Source organism: Cavia porcellus, unplaced genomic scaffold (assembly GCF_034190915.1).
Source record: "Cavia porcellus strain 051 isolate PalLab524CR breed Dunkin Hartley unplaced genomic scaffold, mCavPor4.1 scaffold_14, whole genome shotgun sequence".
In the NCBI taxonomy this organism is placed as follows: domain Eukaryota; kingdom Metazoa; phylum Chordata; class Mammalia; order Rodentia; family Caviidae; genus Cavia; species Cavia porcellus.
Genome location: NW_026947497.1, coordinates 60,336,574 through 60,342,564, shown reverse-complemented (window position 1 = coordinate 60,342,564; position 5,991 = coordinate 60,336,574).

The window sequence follows — 5,991 nt, the reverse complement described above, 5'->3', positions numbered from 1 at the left end:
GAGTTGGGGGCGTGGCGAGAAGAAAAGGCGGGGAGGGCGGCAGAAGCGGGGCGAGAAGTGGGCGTGGCGAGGCGAAGGGGCGTGGCGAGGCGGAGGTGGGTAAGCGTCAGGAGCATGTTCCTCGGGAGGTGGATGAGGGTGTGGTCAGGCCCTGGGTGGAACTTGGGGCGTGGGGCGAAGTCATGACACCTCTCCCTAGCCTCAGGGTCCATGACCTGGGTTCCCACAACTGGGAGACTTCCGTCCCCATCCATCGTAGGGCGGAGATCGCCCCAAGCCCAGGTGAAAAACCCAAGGCCGAAGACTGTACCTTGCCTCTCCGAGGAGCACATTGGGGTCCCTCCTTCATTTTCGGTGCCATAGCAGGCCTCTTGTCCTGTTTCCTGGTGAGGACTGTACTATATAGAGACCTTCCTGCCTTGGCTGACCCTAGGCTTGCTGGGTGAGCTGTGTTTCCCACGAGGGAGTCAAGGCCTGGGGTTCCAGGCTCTGAGGATCTGGGAGTGGTGTCTCTCCCTTCTACTTCTTTCTCTCTTTCTCCTCTCCCTCTCTGTCCCTCCTATTTCTCCTTCTCTCCTCTCCCTTTCTGGTCATGGGGGGGAACTCAGGGCTGCTCTGCTACTGAGCCATGTCCCCATGTCCTCAGTTACACTGGCAGGACTCTAGCTTGTAGTGCTCCTGCCTCAGCCTCCCTCAGTGCTGGGGTACCAGTTAAGGCCCTCTCCTGCCCAGCAGCAGCCACGACGAGTGACCCTGGCCAGAAGCCCAAGTGGGTTCTGTGGGATGGGCCCTGCCTGTGGCTCCCAGACATACCTGGAGGGAAGAGCAGTGGCCCATAGGTCCTGTACCCAGGGACCCAGTGGTGTCCCTGCCTTTGGAGATGGCCAAGCCACTGGGACTCAAAGGAGGGCCCTAAGAGGAGCTCCATGAGCCCAGACCATGAGTGCACAGGTGTGCAAGGTTGTGGGTGTGGACAGGTGTGGGCATGGGCGTGTGCACTCCACCTGGGCAGGATGGAGGGATCTCTTTGGTGGTACCACCTGGGTGCTGGCTGCACTGTTCCCACGGAACACTGAGGGTGATGCCACCGGCCCTAAAGCCCCTTCCGGGCCTCCTTGGGTGCATAGCTGGCTCTTCAGGTGTTCTGAGTGGCGCTGGGTGCTGCCCTCTGGGGTCTCCACTGTGCCCTGAGGGTGAAACAGCCTCTTAGGGGTTCCAGATGTGCCCTGCTGCTCCTGCCTGGAGTTTTGCCTGCCCTTTCCCCAACCCCTGGGCCATGCTCCTTTTTCTCTCTGGCCCTTTCCTCCCTAGCTGCTCCTTGCCACCTCCCCAGCGCACCCACATGGCTTGCGTGTGTGGCCATCTGGCCAGAGCAGTTCCCTGAACAGGGGCCCTTGCTTTTAGCTACTTTCACACTAGGAGAATGGAGCAGGTGACCTCTGCACCCACTGCCAGGAGTTGCCATCCCCTGCAGATAGCGCTCCCAGAACCCAGTGGAGATGCCTCGTGTTCCTGAGAAGAGATGGCATCCTCTGCTCTGGAGCCTGGTGTGGGTCTCTCATGGACAACTGAGGCAGGATGTGGGCTGCATGTGACCCTGTTCCTGTGGCATTGCAGGTCTCCTCATCTTACCCTCAGGCTCTGAAACACATGGTTAAGCAGAACAGAGAGGACACACCAGCCTCAGGACAGGAAGAGACCCAGAGCAAGGACCTGTGACCTGCTGATGGGCAGCAGACATTGCAGCCTGGCCACTCTTCTGGGACCTGCAGGAGAAAGAGTCCCCAGCATCCTGTGCAAGGAGTTGACCAAGCCTATCAGGACCTATGCTTCCCGAGAATGTGGCAGTGGGTGTCCAGTCAAGCAGGGCCAGACAGCTTGTGGCATGGCTGCCTTGGTCTTCTTCAGGGAAGGGTGAATCTCTTTACAGGGTCCTTAGGAGAACCAGGCCCAGGATGGCCAGGAAGCCGAGGGCATGGCCCACACCTGTGAATGTGGCCAGTAAGGCTGGGGTCCTGCAGGTGAACAGCGGCCACATCCCACCCACATTCCCATTGCTGCTGTTGTTAGGGCTCCCAGATGCAGGTGTGGGAATGGCGTAAACACTCAGGCCCTCAGCCATTCAGCCATCCAGCATCAGCTGGTTGGATCCAGTGGGTCTCATGGTCTTGAGCTGCTTGAGGAGGCTCCACATTGTTGTGTTCTGGCCAGGCCATTGAAATGAGGGTGTGGGTCCCAGGGGACATCAGTCTGGGTGACAGAGTTCACTTCAATCCTAGGTGTGGGCGAGGGTCCCAGAGAAAAGAAAAGAAAAGAGAGACAAATGGGGCCCCACCTCTGCTCCATGGAGCTCAGAGGCTGGCCAGGCCCTGCCAGCCGCCTGGGCTGAAGTGTCCCAGGTGCAGCTGCCCATGCTGCTGGCTATGCCCCGAGGCTGTACTGCCATTGCTCCACCTGTCGCTGTTGTGCCCTGACCACTGGTGGCCCCACTTGGGACAGGAAGTCACACCTTGAGCCGGCATGTCCAGCCTGCTATCATAGGCTATCACACTGCCTGGCCGTACCAAAGGTAGGAGTCCCAGGTGGGCACGGGCTGCTAATGTGGTGTTCCCAGGAGACCCCACGAGAAGGAGGTGCTCGGAGCTGCCAACCTCCCACTCTGAACTGGGAAGTTTATCGACAGCACTGTTCTGGTCAGACACAGCTGTTCTGGGCCTGGGTTCAAGTGAGAAGAAAGAAAAGAACCTCAGTTAACTTCAGACTGGGACCAGCAAACACAGCCCAGCTAGGCCACTTCCTGCTCCAGTTCTGTGTTCCCAGCCTAGTGACAGCTTGTGCCTTCCATCCTGTAGCTGTGTTCCAGTGCAGACCAGGTTCTCTTGTGCCACTCCTGCTGGGCAGGTTGTGCAGCCTGTGTGGTGGCCCACTGCTGGAACTCTGCTGGACACTCACAGAAGTGCAGAAGTGTTTCTCCAAAGCCCGAGCAGGTCCCGAGTCCACACAGTGCACTGGCTGTTGGTGCCATTTGCAGAGCGTGTCCACACTGGGTATCTGCATCTGGGGGGAGACTTGTGGGGCTGATGGGTTTGCCCACTGGCTTGTTGTGGGGTGGCTCAGCTAGCCACGTGGTAGGGTGGGCTGGTGGCAGTGTTCTTGGGACTGTGCTGCCCTTCTGGCTCTTGCAGGCTGTGACCTTGTGATGTGTTCTGAAGTGGCCTTCCTAGTCCTGTTCCATGGTCAGCCTTGTGGATTGCTGAGTATGTGTGGTTCCGTTCAAATTCCCATTCAAGTGTTTCATTTTTTTTTTTTTTTTGCCATGCAGTCATCATAAATGATGACTCAGTCTTCTTTCTGGTCTGCAAGCTGCTCTGTCCCCACCACAGAGACCTGAGCGTCCAGCTGTTCATCTGTCGGCCACGGTACCACACGGTACATTCGTTTGTGACAGTCCACGAGTCTTAGTGTAACAAGAGCTGCTGTTGGTGTGGCCTGCACAACCACCAGTGTCTGTCCAGCTTGGCCCCTGGGCACAGCACCCAGGCCCCATCAGCTTTGTACATCACAGATTCCTCCATAAAACAAACCACGCTGTCACTAGAATGTATTTAGGCTGTGGGCCTCACTGGGGTACCGGAGACCCAGGATCATGTTCAGCCTTCCACGGCAAAGCAGCCACCGCACTGACCACTAGGGCCCGTGAGAATGGGTTGTAGGTACATTTCCATTCAGGCGGGGGCCTGCGCTACACGTGTCCTGCTTTACTAGGACCAGTGAGGACCTGTGTGAGGTCGGCAGCTCAGGTCTCAAGCCCACTTGTGGCGAGGCAGTGATCAGCTGCTTGTTCCCTCTGTGCCCAGGGAGAGGCTAGGAGGTGCTTGCCGGTGGCTTTGGAATCTGGCAGTCCTGTTGGTGATTTGGGTATTCAGAGCCCCAAGGGCTGTTGTATCCCCGGAGTGGTTTTCTGTTGCCACAGGTTGCAGTTCCCGGAAACCTGATTTTCATAGGTCAGGAGGACGGCACTGGCAAGCAGGTCCTGGTCTGGAGACTGGTGTGACTGGGACCCCTTTCAAAGTGGTCACTTGCAGGTAAGCTTGGCTAAAGTAGTCCCCAAATGCCCAGGTGGTGGACATCTGGTCGTTAGTAGCCAGCTGTTCATTCTTGTTGGTGAGGACTGCCAGGAGCAGCAGTTTTTACTTGACTTTCATTGAGAATATGCCCACAGAGCCGGGGATATAGCTCAGCAGTGAAAGCGCCTGCCTGACAAGCACTAGATCCTGAGTTTGATTGCCCGTACCCTACAGTTGTGTCTGGGTGGCTCCTAGGTGCTGTCCCGATGGGTAGGTCCCAGAGCTTATCAGGGTTGATAGCCTTGTCTAGGGCCTGGCCAACTGGTTTCTCAGGCCAACTATGAGGGTGTCATTGATGTGGGGCTGACAAGTACTTCCGGGGTTCAGGGAGTGATCATGTATGGGGATAAAGCAGGGCCAGCCCTGAGAACATGGAGAGCTCAAAATGAACCACCTAAAGAAGCTGTTCCAGCTCAGGGAAGGCCAGGGGCCCAGGCCAGCCAGGCAAACCAGTTGCCAGGCAGAGAGCTGAAACTGACATCCTCCTGGCCTGTGTGTAAATAAAGGCGCTGCTGTGGCTGAGGTGGGTAAGCAGCTGCTTTTCTCCCACAGGAGAGGGGGCTCCACCTGACCCCAGATTTCCTTTCTTTTCTTCATTTTCCTGTCCCCTTGCCCGTCCTTCCCAGGGAACATCGGGAGTGTGCTGCTGTGTGGCACTGGGGTGACTGAGATTTGCAGATCTAACCCCACTACAAAGCCTGCTACGGAGCCCAGCAACATGGTCAATGCAGACTGCAGACCCCTCTGTCCTGATCTCCATCTCAAAGAGGGATTCATGGGAAGCCACCAATCAGGTTGGTCACAACACATCATGCTCCCACAAGGGCCTCTGTGGCCTTGAAGAGCAGTGACACCATGAACCACAGAAGCCAGTTGAACATCAGCTGGGCCTTCAGGGGTCCTGAGAGCTTTCTATGGGCCAAACCAGCCCTGATCCTCACAGGCCCAGTTGTGATCTTTCTACCGTGATGAGTCCTGCTTTAGCAGAGTAGGTTTCTGCTTCCATCTCATCCACGAAGTCATGTTACACCAGCTGTCACCACTGAGGTTCAGTAGGGAGGCAGCCGTGTGGAAGTGGGGACCTGCTAGGATCTACTGTTGTGTGGGACCCAGGCCCCTGGCTGGCAGTCTGTGGGGACAGAGAGCTTGTTTACGTCCACCCTGCCTGGGACGTTGGGGAGCTGCTACCAGGACCCCTGAGGTGATGGCTATGCAGCTTCCAGGCCGTGGCATGCTGTGTGGTCAGCTCTGATTGCAGAGCCTGACCCCTGACAGGTGACCAGCTCAGACCCTGGGAGTCAGACCTGTACTTGGTGTGCAGGTCTCAGAGCCTTGAAGCAAAACCCTTGCTGGGCTGGCTGACAGCCCTTCACCCACCCCAGAAGATGCCAGATCACAGCAGTACTGGCCACCCTCACAGAGGGGGAGGTCTGCAATCTCCCCGAACAACAGCGCAGGAACCTCACCTTTCCTGCATGGTGTGAAGCACTGGGCGTGTGGGACAGCAAAGTGCCTTGGGGCTCTAGGCACCAGGCTCACACTCTCTGCACACACAGGGGACATTGGTCTCCTGCCTTGGACTCTGTGCCCCAGTTCCCCATCTTCAGGCCAGCAGGGAACATCACTGCGGCTTTGCTGGGTCTCCCCTCAGCCAGTGACCAGCTGTTGTGGATGACAGCCAAAAGGAGCATGGAGCTGCCCAGGGAGCTCACCTGACCCCAGTGGGCTGTGGGCTTCACAGCTCGCTTTCCACCGGTGCAAAGTGAAGCTGCGAAAAGGAGTCCAGGGCTCTGCAGTCAGCATCCCCGAGCTGGGGAGAGACAGGAGAAATATGTAGTCCGACCTCAGAGGCCTGCAAGCTGGA